The sequence below is a fragment of the Bubalus bubalis genome, chromosome 10 (assembly GCF_019923935.1).
Source record: "Bubalus bubalis isolate 160015118507 breed Murrah chromosome 10, NDDB_SH_1, whole genome shotgun sequence".
Classification (NCBI taxonomy): domain Eukaryota; kingdom Metazoa; phylum Chordata; class Mammalia; order Artiodactyla; family Bovidae; genus Bubalus; species Bubalus bubalis.
The window spans coordinates 37,763,130-37,781,642 of NC_059166.1; the positions used below are offsets into that span (position 1 = coordinate 37,763,130).

Sequence of the window (18,513 nt, forward strand, 5' to 3'; positions counted from 1 at the left end):
ATGTTATCATGAGATCCCCTTCAAATCAGCTCTGTGTTTGAGAGAATGAAGAAGGCATATGAGAAGTTCATGAATTCTCACATAGTAAAATCATGACCCAGAACCCCAGCTTAGGTGGGTCAAGGCTGAATTATAAACCTAGTCATGGCTTTCTTGGGTTTGCATGTTTTACATATATCTGGCCACATGTTTTTATTTTCTGTTTTTATTATGGATGTGAAAAACAAATATAAATAAAGGAGAGAGATCTTTGCTCCTTTGAAAGGCATAAGTTTTAAATAATACAGCAGTTAATAGGTTTTGGTCCAGAAATCAATTATAGAAGAATAAGGGAGAGAGAGAACATAAAATATTTCATACTTTATTGACTGACCTAAGTAACTTCCATTCTTATAAATTGGTTTTAGAAATGCATCACAGTTTTGCCTGTTCAAAGATGCATTTATGGCATGTAGATGAATCAGAGACTTTCTTCCTTTTACCATTTACTTTGTAAAGACTCATCACTGATATTGATTTGTTACTTTCTGGGTATGCATTAATCTGTGGATATTTTGTTTCTGCTTGTTCCTGAAAACCTGTATATCAAAAGTATCATTTAATTAGCTGTACTTTTATAATATTAATAACATAATAGCCAATCTTATAATAAATTATAAAATGTTTCATTTTGCTATTTGATAATCTCTAGAACAGAGTGAGATCTAATTTTCAGGTGAACTGCTTAGCAATTCTGCCCCCAACCTCAATTACAGTCTTCTGTATACCTTCATATGCCACTTTAATTTCATGTTTTCACTTAAATCCACAGGCAAGCCCTGTTGGTTAAACAAACTTGGAAATGCTTGGAAGCATTGTTTGAAGGAAGCATATAAAAGCTTCTGTGTTGACACCTGGTTTAGTACAAGATTATTTATTTCTTGCACTCTGTATGCCTGGCCTGAATTCTTCCCTTTAGTATCATTTTGTTCTTAGTTGTGTAATCACTACCCTGGTCTTCCAGACATGTTGCCTTCCCTCCTGGTGAAACAGAATCATAATTCTAGAGAGACGTTACAGATATTACAGTTCGATGATTTAATTTTATAGGAGAAAACATTATGACCCAGAGAGTGACCCCATATCACCTGTCAGTGGCATACTCAGGATTAGATCCTGAGTCTGATTTCTGAAACCAGTGTTCTTTAGCTCATATATAACTGTGTAGACCTTTTGAGTGTATTCAAGTTTTGACTGTTAGGCAAGCACATTATTTAATTTTTCTCAGCTTCAAGATATGACTATTAATAACTGTGCTACCTACCTTGCAGCTCTTTTGTGTGGAACAAATAAAAGAAAGTGCATTGAGGTACTCTACGTTATGGTTCTTAACAATGATGACTTGCAAATTTAGTGCACTTTATAACCCTTCAAGTTTGCTGTTAATCTGTGGTAGAGAAAAGATGCCCTTAAGGAAAGAGCAGGACAGCGTATATCACCATTTATATGATATCATTGTTTAAAATACCAGGTTGTTTTTCTATAAAGGAAAGATTATTTCTTTAATCTTGGTTTTTTAAAATTAACTTTATTTATTGTAATTGGAGGCTAATTACTTTACAATATTGTGGTGTTTTTTGCCACACATCAACATGAATCAGCCATGGGTGCGCATGTGTCTTCCCGTCCTGAAACCCCCCAGTCGCATTCACAACTGGGTGTTGCTTTGGCTCCATCTCTTCATTCTTTCTGGAGTTATTTCTCCACTGATGTCCAGTAGCATATTGGGCACCTACTGACCTGGGGAGTTCATCTTTCAGTGTCCTATCTTTTTGCCTTTTCATACTGTTTATGGGGTTCTCAACACAAGAATACTGAAGTGGTTTGCCATTCACTTCTCCAGTGGACCACATTTTGTCAGAATGCTCCACCATGAAATGAGCCACAGGAGCTGACTGTGGCTCAGATCATGAACTCCTTATTGCCAAATTCAGACTTAAATTGAAGAAAGTAGGGAAAACCACTAGACCATTCAGGTTTGACCTAAATCAAACCCCTTGATTATACAGTTGAAGTGAGAAATAGATTTAAGGGCCTAGATCTGATAGATAGAGTGCCTGATGAACTATGGAATGAGGTTCATGACATTGTACAGGAGACAGGGATCAAGACCATCCCCATGGAAAAGAAATGCAAAAAAGCAAAATGGCTGTCTGGGGAGGCCTTACAAATAGCTGTGAAAAGAAGAGAAGCAAAAAGCAAAGGAGAAAAGGAAAGATATAAGCATCTGAATGCAGAGTTCCAAAGAATAGCAAGGAGAGATAAGAAAGCCTTCCTCAGCGATCAATGCAAAGAACAGAGGAAAACAACAGAATGGGAAAGACTAGAGATCTCTTCAAGAAAATTAGAGATACCAAGGGAACATTTCATGCAACGATGGGCTCGATAAAGGACAGAAATGGTATGGACCTAACAGAAGCAGAAGATATTAAGAAGAGATGGCAAGAATACACAGAAGAACTGTACAAAAAAGATCTTCACGACCCAGATAATCACAATGGTGTGATCACTGACCTAGAGCCAGACATCCTGGAATGTGAAGTCAAGTGGGCCTTAGAAAGCAGCACTACGAACAAAGCTAGTGGAGGTGATTGAATTCCAGTTGAGCTCTTTCAAATCCTGAAAGATGGTGCTGTGAAAGTGCTGCACTCAATATGCCAGCAAATTTGGAAAACTCAGCAGTGGCCACAGGACTGGAAAAGGTCAGTTTTCATTCCAGTCCCAAAGAAAGGCAATGCCAAAAATGCTCAAACTACCGCACAATTGCACTCATCTCACATGCTAGTAAAGTAATGCTCAAAATTCTCCAAGCCAGGCTTCAGCAATATGTGAACGGTGAGCTTCCAGATATTCAAGCTGGTTTTAGAAAAGGCAGAGGAACCAGAGATCAAATTGCCAACATATGCTGGATCATGGAAAAGCAAGAGAGTTCCAGAAAAGCATCTATTTCTGCTTTATTGACTATGCCAAAGCCTTTGACTGTGTGGATCACAATAAACTGTGGGAAATTCTGAAAGAGATGGGAATACCAGACCACCTTACCTGCCTCTTGAGAAATCTGTATGCAGGTCAGGAAGCAACAGTTAGAACTGGACATGGAACAACAGACTGGTTCCAAATTGGGAAAGGAGTTAAGTCACGGCTATATATTGTCACCCTGCTTATTTAACTTCTATGCAGAGTACATCATGAGAAATGCTGTGCTGGAAGAAGCACAAGCTGGAATCAAGATTGCTGGGAGAAATATCAATAACCTCAAATATGCAGATGACACCACCCTTATGGCACAAAGCGAAGAAGAACTAAAGAGCCTCTTGATGAAAGTGAAAGAGGAGAGTGAAAAAGTTGGCCTAAAGCTCAACATTCAGGAAATGAAGATCATGGCATCCGGTCCCATCACTTCATGGGAAATAGATGGGGAAACAGTGGACACAGTGGCAGACTTCATTTTTTGGGGCTCCAAAATCACTGCAAATGGTGACTGCAGCCATGATATTAAAAGACTCTTGCTCCTTGGAAGAATAGTTATGACCAACCTAGACAACATATTAAAAAGTGGAGACATTACTTTGCCAATAAAGGTCCCTCAGGTCAAGGCTTGGTTTTTCCAGTGGTCATGTATGGGTGTGAGAGTTGGACTATATAAACAGCTGAGCACCGAAGAATTGATGCTTTTGAACTGTGGTGTTGGAAAAGACTCTTGAGCGTCCTTTGGACCACAAGGATAATCCAGCCAGTCCAGCCTAAAGGAGATCAGGCCTAAATATTCATTGGAAGGACTGATGTTGAACCTGAAACTCCAATACTTTGGCCACATGATGCAAAGAACTTACTTATTGGAAAAGACCCTGATGCTGGGAAGGATTGAAGGCAGGAGGCGAAGGGGATGACAGAGAATGAGATGGTTGGATGGCATCACCGACTCAATGGACATCAGTTTGAGTAAACTCCAGGAGCTGGTTATGGACAAGGAGGCCTGGCATGCTTCTGTCCATAGGGTTGCAGAGTCGGACATGCCTGAGCGACTGAACTGAACTGAATTGGACATCTAGGTTGCTTCCATGTCCTAGCTATTGTGAACAGTGCTGAAATGAACGTTGAGGTACATAGGTCTCTTTTAGTTTTGTTTCCTCAATGTGGACAGCAATGGGATTGCTGGGTTGTATGGCAGTTCTATTTCCAGTTTTTTAAGGTATCTCCCCCTGTTCTCCAGTGACTGTACTAGTTTGCATTCCCACCAATGGTATTAGAGGTTTCTCTTTTCTTTACACTGTCTCCAGTGTTTATTGTTGTAGACTTCTTGATGGCAGTCATTCTGATCAATGAGAGATGGTACCTCATTGTGGCTTTGATTTGCATTTCTCTAATAAAGAGTGATGTTGAGCATTTTTCATGTGTTTGTTAGTCATCTGTATGTCTTTGGAGAAATGTCTGAAAAATATGGAATGCTTCATGAATTTGCATGGCAGTCATCCTTGTGCAGGGGCCATGCTAGCTTCTGTATTGTTCCAGTTTTAGTTTATGTGCTGCCCAAGTGAGCACTAAATCTTGGTTTTCTTGTTAGCAGTGGATAACTAGCTTGGTATTCCAAATAGTGCCACCTTCAGCATGTTTGTCCAGATGGAAGAGAAGTTTCAGGAAACCACCAACCATTATTTTCATTTATACTTTAACTCACTCTTCCCTGATTCTTCACAACATGTTGGACAGATTTCATAATTTGTGATCATTTTCAGTTATTAAAATCCTGGTCAGTCCAGTTTAAGTGTGCGTGCTCAAATTTTGCCTCCCCTCCACTCATTCTCACCTGGACTTGCAGTTGAGCTTTCAAAGGAGAGAAGTCAGTACACAGTTAACTGTTTCTTTTGTCTTCTTGTCAGTACATGGTTGGAAGTAGACACAAATTTTCCTTAGTTGGACCTGTGTTAGCTGTCAGGAGCAACCCCTGATTTTACTCTGAGTTTGTTTCTTTTATAGCTGTGCAAAAACTGCCTTGTACTGGCTCACATAGGCTGATTGTTAAATATTCAGAAATTTTGTGATCTTGCTGTTAAAGTAACCATTACTAATTGTGTTATATAAGTGAATTATGTTAAAAAAGAAAATTATAAATAGTTAAAACTAATCACTTCCTAATTAACTTGCTTCATTTTATTGTCTGTGCTCTTGATGTTTATCTTTTTATGGTACAAAATACCATATATATGATAATATGCTGCCTCATGTCTCGTCCCACTCTGCATTCAGTAACTTAGCATTTGTAGCTTGAGATTGGCCATGGTGGGAGTATTTTCACCACTGAATACGTGTCACAAACCAGAATCTGTCGTCTTTCCTGCTTTCCCAGTAAGTTGTGGAAAATTTACCAACATACTACTGGGATCACCAAATTATGGTTCTTTCTGGTCCCTTCTGTTACCACCACAGTGAGTGTCTCTCCACTAACAGTCTCCTCTTCATTCTTAGGTGATTTTTTCCAAATTCTTCTGACAGCTTCTTCATAAAGCATTAACCTCCCCCCAGCCACCCTTGGAGCCATTTGCCTTCTAACAGGTACTCCCAGTACTGATGAGTGATTCTTCTAGAACCTTCTTTCTATTTGGCCTTGGAAAAGTTCCCATGGAGTAAGCCCCCGCTTCTCCTGCCTCACAGAGGTAGGAGTGCCCATTACGGACTATAGTGCATTACTCTCCCTTGTGAGATCAGCTGGGGGTCAGGGTAGTGGGCCATATAAAGCTGGACCTACCACTGCTCAGCAAACCCTGAAGGAAGATAGGCTGTAATTGTTTATGAATTATCTAGAATGCTGTGTACTTTAGGACATTTTTTGCCTTTGGCTTAGGACAGTTACAACTTCATGCAAAACAAAGAAGTACCAGTTAATCTCCTATTGTAAAAAGACTAAATGAGCCAAAGTATTTTGTATTTTTTTGTTATTTCACAAAATAGACTTTTGATGTTGATGTTTCCTATTGACATGCAAAATAATAAAAGTAAAACGTGGATATTCCTATCATAGGCCTGCTCTTAAACTGATTATCTAAAGCAACTGACAGTTTAGATGATTTGGGGTAAAGTATCTGTTTCTGTTTTCTTCTCTGGCATACCACCCTCATAGCCAATAAACAGGAATAGTTTTATCTTTTTTAAAGGAAAACTCAAACACTATCATTTCTTTTCCTTGGGAAGTTAGTATTCTCTTTGTACATGGATATTTAATGTTTCTCAAAGTATTCACTGCTATAAAAAAGGGTTCAAAAATTTAGGATTGTTAAGACATTGATATTGATGATTGACATCTGTATTTTAGCTTAAGACTTAGACTCTAAATCTGATTCCCTTAAGATAAAATCCCCTTTAAAGGGGATATAATTTATAATACATTTTTACTGCATGAACTTACTTGGTTTCAAGAATTTAATCTTGAGTTTGTCTCACATGAACCTGGGGGAAAGCATGGAAACTGGACATAAAATTGGTGTATCAACAATTTTGCATTGTAGTATAACTTTCACCCTTGCTCCTTAGTTTGTCTTCATAAAAATGGGATAATATCTGAACCTCGAAAGTAATATTCAACTCTGATAGCAAACCCCATAGTATGGCATGATCCAGATAAAGCACCTTGACTGGTTTTGTCATTTGTACACATAGAGAGGCTTTTCTTAGGCTGAGTAACTACTGGTGTGGGAGCTTAGGTTTAACCATGTTACTCTTGATTGTTAGTGCCATGAAATAATTAGTCCACCATGTAAGGGCCCAACTCCATGCTTTCCTTAAGAGTAGAGCCTACATTCTTGATTCTTATGGAATTTGTACTGCTTTTATATGAAAATTTACTCTGACCGTCCATTTGTATCTTTTTTACTTTTGATTTCACTATCATTAATATGCCTCCTAAATGCTAGTCTCCAGATTTATTGAAATGCATATTTCAGAGCTCTGCTGTCCAATGAGATAGTGACTAGGTAGATGTAATTATTTAAATTTAATCCAAGTTAAATGGCAGCCTAAGTGCCCATTGCTGGATGAATGGATAAAGAAACTATGGTATAGATAGACAATTAACTATTACTTAGCCATAAAAAAGAAAGATAGCTTACCATTTGTGACAGCATGGGTGGACCTAAAGAGTATTATGCTAAGTGTAATAAGTTAAAAATAGACAAATGCCATGTTCACTTACATATGGACTCTGAAAAGCAAAATAAATGAACAAATACAATCAAGATAAATACAGTCATAGATACAGAGAACATAAAAGTAGCTGCCAGAAGGGGTTGGAGGGATGAGAGAAATAGGTGAGGAAGACTAAGGTGTACAAACTTACGAAATATACAGAGTAGGAAATATAGTTAATGAGAATGTAATATTTTTGTATGGTGACAAATGGTAACTAGATTTACCTTGGTGATCACTTTGTAATGTATAGACATATTGAATCACTTTGTTATGCTTCGGGAATTAGTGCTGTGGGTCAATAGTACTTCAAAAAAAAATAAACAATCTTGTAGAAAAAGGGATCATTTTGTGATTACCAGAGGTGGGGGTGGGGTGGGGAAGGGAAATTGAATGAAGGTGGTCCAAAGGTACAGACTTCTAGTAAATAACAAAAATAAGGTAAATAAGGACTAGGGATGCAGTGTAAACTGTGATAAATGAGTTATCATTGTTGTAAGTAATATATGAAAGCTATTAAGAGAGTAAATCCTAAGAGTTGTCATCACAAGGAAAAATATTTTTTTCTTTATCTATAAGGAATGATGGATGTTCAGCAGACTTACTGTGGTAATCATTTCATGATTTATTTGAGTCATTATGCCTTACACCTTAAACTTATACAGTACTGTATATCACTTATATCTCAGTAAAACTGGAAAGTAAAAATTAAAACAAATACTTCTTTGTTTAAAAAAGAAAAATACATTTTCTCCGTCACACATTTCAAGTGCTGAATGCCCACATGTTGCTGGGCCACTATGTAGGATGAATAGATATAAGTTTCCATGTGGAACAGAGCTCTGTCGGATGGTGTTGCTCTAGACTCTGGATCTCCCTGTATGGTACCCATCCTTTAATAGCTGTAGACATGTGGCTAGATTGTATTGTAAACATTTTGCTAATTCAAAAGTCAAGATAAAATGTACCTTATAAAGAATCTATAATAATAAGCCTATGATAAAGGCAGGAGGAGAAGAGGGTGACAGAAGATGAGATGGTTGGATGGCATCACTGACTCAGTGAACATGAATTTTAGCAAAGTCCAGGAGATCTGAAGGACAGGGAAGCCTGGTATGCTGTAGTTCATGAGATCGCAAAGAGTCTGACATGACTTGGCAACTCAACAACAATAACAAAAGATTGCATGGTGTTTTACCTATATAATGGAGTAAAATAATTTAAGGGCTAGCTTGTAAAATTGACTGTTACTTATTATTTGTAACATTACTTTTCTCCTTTAGAAACATTATCTTCAAATTTCAAATCCATACAACCCATTGAAAAGTCTTTGTGAATATTGATTTCTCTTTTTATATCTTTGATCATGTGAGCAACAGGATATAAAACAGTGCGTCATCTAATATGTTGGAACAGAAATTGAGGTTTTGTTTTCAATTTCTAATTTTAAGCATTGGGTTTGATATAGAGTGAAAAGTAAAGATAAGGTAGGACTTATATTTATACAAGTGAAATAGAAAATGAAGTTCAGAGCTGGATCAAGTGACAGATCAAGTCAGGTAAAAAAGAAATTATGGCTAAACAGGCTCAGGGTGAAAACTGATTAGATCCCTCAGCCTGTAACTAAAGAGAGAAGTGGAAAAGCTAAGAGAATGCAAATCAGTTTTGTAATTTCTTTGGTTAAATTTTTCCCCAGATTTTAAAGAGGAACTACACAATTAAATGTTAAGCTGTTAAAGGAATGTTTCTTAAGGGTCCTTAGAGAACTTGTTACTACATTTGATTTTTTTTTTTTTTTGTAATATCGTCTAATTTACTTGAAATTTCTGTGACAGCATACTTTATTTTTTTCAATGTTTTTATATTTGAGTATAATTGACTAACAATGTTGTGTTAGTTTCAGGTGTACAATAAAGAGATTCAGTTATACATGTATCTATTCTTTTTCAAAGTCTTTCCCCAGTTATGCTGTTACAGAGTACTGAGCTGAGTTCCTAGTGCTGTATAGTAGGTTCTTGTTGGTTATCCATTTTAAATACGGCAGTGTGTACAAGTGACAGAATAATAGTGGAGTTGAAATGAGAAAGAGTTTTGTTCAGAGTATATTTTTAAAATTCAGATCAGTCATTCATTCGTGTCTGACTGTGGAACTCCACGGACTGCAGCACGCCAGGCTTCCCTGTCCATCACCATCTTCCAGAGCTTGCTCAAACTCAATGTTCATTGAGTTGGTGATTTTTAAAATTGTGGTTATATAAATCTTTAATTGCTTAGGAGATTACTAAACTGCTTTCAGAAATGGATGTTACACAAGTATTTACAAGGAAAATATTCCTATTTCTCTAATTCAAATTAGAGAAGTGATACATTACAGCCCTATGCCTGGCTGGCCTCCCTAACTCTCTCATTTCTATTTTTCTTACCTGAAAATCTGTGTATGGAAGGCATACTTCATGCCACTTGCTGTGCTAGGGACATTGAAGGTGGCAAAGATAAGGGCCATTTTTTCCATTTCCTCAGCCATCCCCATAGTTAATACCATCGTCACCCTTTCCTTGAGTAACTGCAGTGATCCCCTTAATAATGCTTCTGCTTCTGGCTCTTTCTCTCTCACAAACCACTTCTCCTCACATTTGTCACCACAAGTTTCTTTAGATCATAATTCAGATTATGTCTTTCCTCTGCTAAGCCTGTTCTACTACATTTAAAATAAAATCCAATCTCTTTTTTAAAAAATGGATTTTAAAATATATTTTTGAGGAAGCCAATGTCATGAAAAATGTAGTTCAGAGAATAATAATATAATCTTTGGCCTAAGAAAGAGTTTCTAAGTTACATCAGTAAAACCAATTCTAAAAGTTCAAATACCAAAAGTTGAAAAAGTAAAAAGTGAAACTCTCCACCCAACCCCTCCCTCAAGGTAACTACTGCTGATTGGGTCTGTATACTTTAAGACTTTTTTCTATGAAGTTACAGTCCTGATTTTACCTTCTCAGAGATTTCCCCTGATCCTGTGTCTTACTCTTTTTCTTTTACTATGTGCCTCCTCAGCACGTTGTCACCATACAATATATTCATTTATTGTCTTTCTTCTGTATTAGTATTTTTTTTAATGAAAGCACCAGCTTTTTTTATGTTGTTCACCTTTTGTACACTTTATGCGTTCAGTAGATAGTTACATAATGTTCAAATGCATATGCTATGCTAAAAAGGGCATAAACATGGAAATCAGTATTTTAATACCATAGTTATCTCCTTTACTTCCTTTTTCCCATTTCCTTGGATTTCTCTGAGCAGTTAGCTCTTGTATTAGCATGGGTACTTCAAGAAGAGGTGAAAGAAAATATGAAATCAAGACCTCATTAATCTATTAACCAATTAAATCATGCATGATTAACTCTGTGGTATCATTGCATGTGTAAAATATTTTGATCTTTTAAACAGAATCATATGAAAGCTTTAATTATTACCTTGCTTAATTTAACTTTATGTAGTGGTCTTATTATAGAAATTTTAAGAGGTTTCCTTTATCTTTTTAAGGAAGAAAATAGGTACAAATAGTATAGATATAAGTAAACTCATTTTTTAAATGAATGTATCTATAGTTTAAGTAAAAAGCAAATGATGTTATTTCCTATAAATTCCCCCAAACATATCTCTTCAAAATATTGTACTTAAGTAGTTGTTAGTGGTCCTAATTGATTTTTCAATTAAAAAAATACAGTCTGACATTTTTTATTTCTATCAGACTTATCACTAGTAAATTTTAGGCCTATTTAAAAATCAGAGACCTCTCTGATTTTTGAGTCTGAAGTTCAAATTAGTTTAGTAAGCTGTTGGTTTTTTGATGACATATAGTATAGGAAAAATTAAAGATGAATTTTCACCCATCTCCTGTCTATGAAAACTGAATTTAATATAGATCAAAATAAATAAAAATTTGCAATTTATTACAGCAATGCAATAAATGTACTTACTATTACTAATGCAATAAATTGTACTTACAATAAATTCACTTCCAATTTTATAAGTCTCAGAGTAAAGACAGTGTTATGACATTATTTTCAGTCTCATATTAAATTTAAGTAAATTCTCTTCTCTATGATAATTTACCTTAAACACTGATGCTTTGGTAGTAAAATTTTGGATTAACCAAAAAACGGACAAACCACACACACACACACACACACACACACAAACATTTTCCTGAAGATATAAAAATATATACTTGCTGTCTTCATAAATATGTATATGAATGTAGGGATAAAATTTTCTCACATCATTTTACATGTGTACAATAGGTATTTCTTGATTTGCTGAGTAATATCCAAACATGTTTAAGTGTAATTTTAGATATTTTGTTCTTTCTGGTAAGATTGCAAGCCTTCATTCTGGTGGTTGTTACCAGTGTCCTTTTTTAGGTACAGATCAATCACATCATCTCATTTGTAAGACTCTTCAAAGGTATGATACTGTTAGGCTAAAGGGCAGACTCCTGCTTCTGGCATAAATGTTTCTGCAAGGTAAGGTCATGGCCTCCTATTTCCCAGCCTCATCTCCTTGTTCTCATCTTCCTGGGTGTGTGCTCAGTCATGTCTGACTCTTTGCGATGCCATGGACTGTAGCCCTCCAGGCTCCTCTGTTCATGGAATTCTCCTCTCCAGGAAATCTTCCCAACCCAGGGATTGAACTCGTGTCTCCTGCACGGGCAGGTGGATTCTTTATTTCTGAGCCACCTGGGAAACCCTTCTTTTCTTCCTGTGTGCTGTGCTGCACTTAGTCGCTCAGTAATATCTGACTCTTTTTGACCCCTTGGACTGTAGCCTGCCAGGCTCCTCTGTCCATGGGAATTCTCCAGGCAAGAATACTGGAGTGTGTTGCCATGCCCTCCTGCAGGGGATCTTCCCAACTCAAGGATTGAACCCAGGTCTCCTGCATTGTAGGTAGATACTTTACCCTCTGAGCCACCAGGGAAACCCAAGAATACTGGAGTGGGTAGCCTATCCCTTCTCCAGGGGATCTTACCAACCCAGGGGTCGCCTGCATTCCAGGTGAATTCTACCAGCTGAGCCACGTGGGAAGCCCTTTGCTTCCTGCTGCTGCTACTGCTGCTAAGTCGCTTCAGTCGTGTCCGACTCTGTGAGACCCCATAGATGGCAGCCCACCAGGCTCCCCCGTCCCTGGGATTCTCCAGGCAAGAACACTGGAGTGGGTTGCCATTTCCTTCTCCAATGCACGGAAGTGAAAAGTGAAAGTGAAGTCGCTCAGTCGTGTCGGACTCTTTGCGACCCTATGGACTATAGCCTACCAGGCTCCTCTGCCCACGGGATTTTCCAGGCAAGACTACTCCAGTGGGGTGCCATTGCCTTCTCCGCATCTTGTTAAGTATCCCTAAAAGTTCTATAGATTGCTTAGGCCAGTACATCAGGAAGTTCCTATTTTTGCAAGTGATCTTTGTTTACTCTGATACTTTATTTCTTCTTCATTTTATGTTTTAAAACTACCCTGAAATCATTTCCTGTTTGAATCATTGCTTTCCCATATAGAAAATAATTCATCAATCTTTCTCTTGTTGTATGTCATTGTTCTGCATAAGTCATAGATCTTTTCTTCCTAGAAGTTGTGGCTCTGTCTTTTATCCATCTTTACAGCCCCAGGGGCTGGTATGTTAGTGTGTGCTCACTAAGAGCTCGGGGGATACAGATGATCCCTCTGACCAGAGAATCTCTCAGATAGATTTTCTGAAGTCTCTTGCTCTTCCTCCAGGTGGAGGAATTCTCTCCTTCCTCTGAACTCTTAGATCTCTAACTCTGCTGTTCTTTTTGACAATGCCACATTTCTTTTTAAAATTTTTATTATTTATTTTTAGCTGTGCTGAGTTATCGTTGCTGTGCAGGCTTTTCTCTAGTTGCGGTGAGTAGGGGCTGCTCACTCTCTGGTTGTGGTGCTCAGGGTTCTTCTCATTGCAGTGGATTCTCTTGTCGCAGAGCACGGGCTCTAGGGCGCACAGGTTTCAGTACTTGTGGCACATGGGCTCTAGAGCACAGGCTCAATAGTTGTGGCGCATGGGTTTAAGTTGCTCTGTGGCATGTGGGATCTTCCCGAATCAGGGATCTAACCCACGTCTCCTATGTTGCCAGATTCTTTACCAGGTGGCCACCGGGGAAGCCCCTACATTTAATTCTTAACATGTCCATCTCTTTCTGCCACGTTGTGACTCTTTTGAGGTCAGTGTTTAAAAATTAGGTACTTCTTTCTTTCTAGCGACTATCAAATACTATGCACTACATTTTTGGATGCATAAATGAGTAGCCAGTTGTTTAAACTTTACAAAATTAGTACTTTTCTTAATATATATATTATTGAAGTATAGTTGACTTACAGTGTTTCAGGTGGACAGCAAGGTGAGTCAGTTCACATAGCATTCATATATTCTAAGTGTAGTGGGTTGTCTGAAAAAAAGAAAATCAATGACTCTAACCATGAATTGATTTTCCATGCAAAAAGAACAATGCTGAAGCAAGGAGACTAGTTTTTTTTTTTTTTTTTTTAAATTTTATTTTATTTTTAAACTTTACATAATTGTATTAGTTTTGCCAAATATCAAAATGAATCCGCCACAGGTATACATGTGTTCCCCATCCTGAACCCTCCTCCCTCCTCCCTCCCCATTCCATCCCTCTGGGTCGTCCCAGTGCACCAGCCCCAAGCATCCAGTATCGTGCATCGAACCTGGACTGGCAACTCGTTTCATACATGATATTTTATGTGTTTCAATGCCATTCTCCCAAATCTTCCCACCCTCTCCCTCTCTCACAGAGTCCATAAGACTGTTCTATACATCAGTGTCTCTTTTGCTGTCTCGTACACAGGGTTATTGTTACCATCTTTTTAAATTCCTTATATATGCATTAGTACACTGTATTGGTGTTTTTCTTTCTGGCTTACTTCACTCTGTATAATAGGCTCCAGTTTCATCCACCTCATTAGAACTGATTCAAATGTATTCTTTTTAATGGCTGAATAATACTCCATTGTGTATATGTACCACAGCTTTCTTATCCATTCATCTGCTGATGGACATCTAGGTTGCTTCCATGTCCTGGCTATTATAAACAGTGCTGCGATGAACATTGGGGTACACGTGTCTCTTTCCCTTCTGGTTTCCTCAGTGTGTATGCCCAGCAGTGGGATTGCTGGATCATAAGGCAGTTCTATTTCCAGTTTTTTAAGGAATCTCCACACTGTTCTCTATAGTGGCTGTACTAGTTTGCATTCCCGCCAACAGTGTAAGAGGGTTCCCTTTTCTCCACACCCTCTCCAGCATTTATTACTTGTAGACTTTTGGATCGCAGCCATTCTGACTGGTGTGAAATGGTACCTCATAGTGGTTTTGATTGGCATTTCTCTGATAATGAGTGATGTTGAGCATCTTTTCATGTGTTTGTTAGCCATCTGGATGTCTTCTTTGGAGAAATGTCTATTTAGTTCTTTGGCCCATTTTTTGATTGGGTCATTTATTTTTCTGGAGTTGAGCTGTAGGAGTTGCTTGTATATTCTCGAGATTAGTTGTTTGTCAGTTGCTTCATTTGCTATTATCTTCTCCCATTCTGAAGGCTGTCTTTTCACCTTGCTAATAGTTTCCTTTGATGTGCAGAAGCTTTTAAGGTTAATTAGGTCCCATTTGTTTATTTTTGCTTTTATATCCAATATTCTGGGAGGTGGGTCATAGAGGATCCTGCTGTGATGTATGTCGGAGAGTGTTTTGCCTATGTTCTCCTCCAGGAGTTTTGTAGTTTATGGTGTTACATTGAGATCTTTAATCCATTTTGAGTTTATTTTTGTGTATGGTGTTAGAAAGTGTTCTAGTTTCATTCTTTTACAAGTGGTTGACCAGATTTCCCAGCACCACTTGTTAAAGAGATTGTCTTTAATCCATTGTATATTCTTGCCTCCTTTGTCAAAGATAAGGTGTCCATATGTGCGTGGATTTATCTCTGGGCTTTCTATTTTGTTCCATTGATCTATATTTCTGTCTTTGTGCCAGTACCATACTGTCTTGATAACTGTGGCTTTGTAGTAGAGCCTGAAGTCAGGTAGGTTGATTCCTCCAGTTCCATTCTTCTTTCTCAAGATGGCTTTGGCTATTCGAGGTTTTTTGTATTTCCATACAAATTGTGAAATTATTTGTTCTAGCTCTGTGAAGAATGCTGTTGGTAGCTTGATAGGGATTGCATTGAATCTATAGATTGCTTTGGGTAGTATACTCATTTTCACTATATTGATTCTTCCAATCCATGAACATGGTATATTTCTCCATCTGTTAGTGTCCTCTTTGATTTCTTTCACCAGTGTTTTATAGTTTTCTACATATAGGTCTTTAGTTTCTTTAGGTAGATATATTCCTAAGTATTTTATTCTTTCCATTGCAATGGTGAATGGAATTGTTTCCTTAATTTCTCTTTCTGTTTTCTTATTATTAGTGTATAGGAATGCAAGGGATTTCTGTGTGTTGATTTTATATCCTGCAATTTTACTATAGTCATTGATTAGTTCTAGTAATTTTCTGGTGGAGTCTTTAGGGTTTTCTATGTAGATGATCATGTCATCTGCCAACAGTGAGAGCTTTACTTCTTCTTTCCCAATTTGGATTCCTTTTATTTCTTTTTCTGCTCTGATTGCTGTGGCCAAAACTTCCAAAACTATGTTGAATAGTAATGGTGAAAGTGGGCACCCTTGTCTTGTTCCTGACTTTAGAGGAAATGCTTTCAATTTTTCACCATTGAGGATAATGTTTGCTGTGGGTTTGTCATATATAGCTTTGATTATGTTGAGGTATGTTCCTTCTATTCCTGTTTTCTGGAGAGTTTTGATCATAAATGGATGTTGAATTTTGTCAAAGGCTTTCTCTGCATCTATTGAGATAATCATATGGTTTTTATTTTTCAATTTGTTAATGTGGTGTATTACATTGATTGATTTGCGGATATTGAAGAATCCTTGCATCCCTGGGATAAAGCCCACTTGGTCATGGTGTATGATCTTTTTAATGTGTTGTTGGATTCTGATTGCTAGAATTTTGTTAAGGATTTTTGCATCTATGTTCATCAGTGATATTGGCCTGCAGTTTTCTTTTTTTGTGGGATCTTTGTCAGGTTTTGGTATTAGGGTGATGGTGGCCTCATAGAATGAGTTTGGAAGTTTACCATCCTCTGCAATTTTCTGGAAGAGTTTGAGCAGGATAGGTGTTAGCTCTTCTCTAAATTTTTGGTAGAATTCAGCTGTGAAGCCATCTGGACCTGGGCTTTTGTTTGCTGGAAGATTTTTGATTACAGTTTCAATTTCCGTGCTTGTGATGGGTCTGTTAAGATTTTCTATTTCTTCCTGGTCGAGTTTTGGAAAGTTGTACTTTTCTAAGAATTTGTCCATTTCTTCCACGTTGTCCATTTTATTGGCATATAATTGTTGATAGTACTCTCTTATGATCCTTTGTATTTCTGTGTTGTCTGTTGTGATCTCTCCATTTTCATTTCTAATTTTATTCATTTGATTTTTCTCCCTTTGTTTCTTTTTCTTTTTTTTTTCTATTTTATAAATGAAAGTTTATTATATGTGAATATTGCAGTCATAATAGTCTAGATTAGATAGTGTACTAAATCTTCCTGGCTTTATTGGGATTTTCACTTGTAGATTTTTTTTTTTTTTTAATTTTATTTTTAAACTTTACATAACTGTATTAGATTTGCCAAATATCCCTTTGTTTCTTGATGAGTCTGGCTAATGGTTTGTCAATTTTATTTATCCTTTCAAAAAACCAGCTTTTGGTTTTGTTGATTTTTGCTATGATCTCTTTTGTTTCTTTTGCATTTATTTCTGCTCTAAGTTTTAAGATTTCTTTCCTTCTACTAGCCCTGGGGTTCTTCATTTCTTCCTTTTCTAGTTGATTTAGGTGTAGAGTTAGGTTATTTATTTGACTTTTTTCTTGTTTCTTGAGCTGTGCCTGTATTGCTATGAACGTTCCCCTTAGGACTGCTTTTACCGTGTCCCACAGGTTTTGGGTTGTTGTGTTTTGATTTTCATTCGTTTCTATGCAAATTTTGATTTCTTTTTTGATTTCTTCTGTGATTTGTTGGTTATTCAGCAGCGTGTTGTTCAGCCTCCATATGTTGGAATTTTTAATAATTTTTATCTTGTAATTGAGATCTAATCTTACTGCATTGTGGTCAGAAAAGATACTTGGAATGATTTCTATTTTTTTGAATTTACCAAGGCTAGCTTTATGGCCCAGGATGTGATCTATCCTGGAGAAGGTTCCATGTGCACTTGAGAAAAAGGTGAAATTCATTGTTTTGGGATGAAATGTCCTATAGATATTAATTAGGTCTAACTGGTCTATTGTATCCTTTAAAGTTTGTGTTTCCTTGTTAATTTTCTGTTTAGTTGATCTATCCATAGGTGTGAGTGGGGTATTAAAGTCTCCCACTATTATTGTGTTATTATTAATTTCTCTTTTCATACTTGTTAGCATTTGTCTTACATACTGCGGTGCTCCCATGTTGGGTGCATATATATTTATAATTGTTATATCTTCTTCTTGGATTGATCCTTTGATCATTATGTAGTGACCATCTTTGTCTCTTTTCACAGTCTTTGTTTTAAAGTCTAATTTATCTGATATGAGTATTGCTACTCCTGCTTTCTTTTGGTTCCTATTTGCATGGAAAATCTTTTCCCACCCCTTCACTTTCAGTCTGTATGTGTCCCCTGTTTTGAGGTGGGTCTCTTGTAGACAACATATGTAGGGGTCTTGTTTTTGTATCCATTCAGCCAGTCTTTGTGTTTTGGTTGGGACATTCAACCCATTTACGTTTAAGGTAATTACTGATAAGTATGATCCTGTTGCCATTTACTTTATTGTTTTGGGTTCGAATTTATACACCATTTTTGTGTTTCCTGTCTAGAGAATATCCTTTAGTATTTTTTGGAGAGCTGGTTTGGTGGTGCAGAATTCTCTCAGCTTTTGCTTGTCTGAAAAGCTTTTGATTTCTCCTTCATACTTGAATGAGATCCTTGCTGGGTAGAATAATCTGGGCTGTAGGTTATTTTCTTTCATCATTTTAAGTATGTCTTGCCATTCCCTCCTGGCTTGAAGAGTTTCTATTGAAAGATCAGCTGTTATCCTTATGGGTATTCCCTTGTGTGTTATTTGTTGTTTTTCCCTTGCTGCTTTTAATATTTGTTCTTTGTGTTTGATCTTTGTTAATTTGATTAATATGTGTCTTGGGGTGTTTCGCC

The 18,513-nt window shown here is 37.1% G+C and overlaps 1 protein-coding gene and 1 non-coding gene across 8 annotated transcripts in view; one reads left to right on the forward strand and one right to left on the reverse strand.

The window, feature by feature from the left end:
- Nucleotides 1-18,513, forward strand: part of PTPRK (protein tyrosine phosphatase receptor type K) — a 623,130-nt gene that overhangs the window by 286,766 nt on the left and 317,851 nt on the right. The gene's annotated exons all lie outside the window — the stretch shown is intronic.
- Nucleotides 4,474-4,581, reverse strand: LOC112587689. The gene has a single exon (XR_003112188.1). It is a non-coding gene; the product is annotated as a U6 spliceosomal RNA (small nuclear RNA).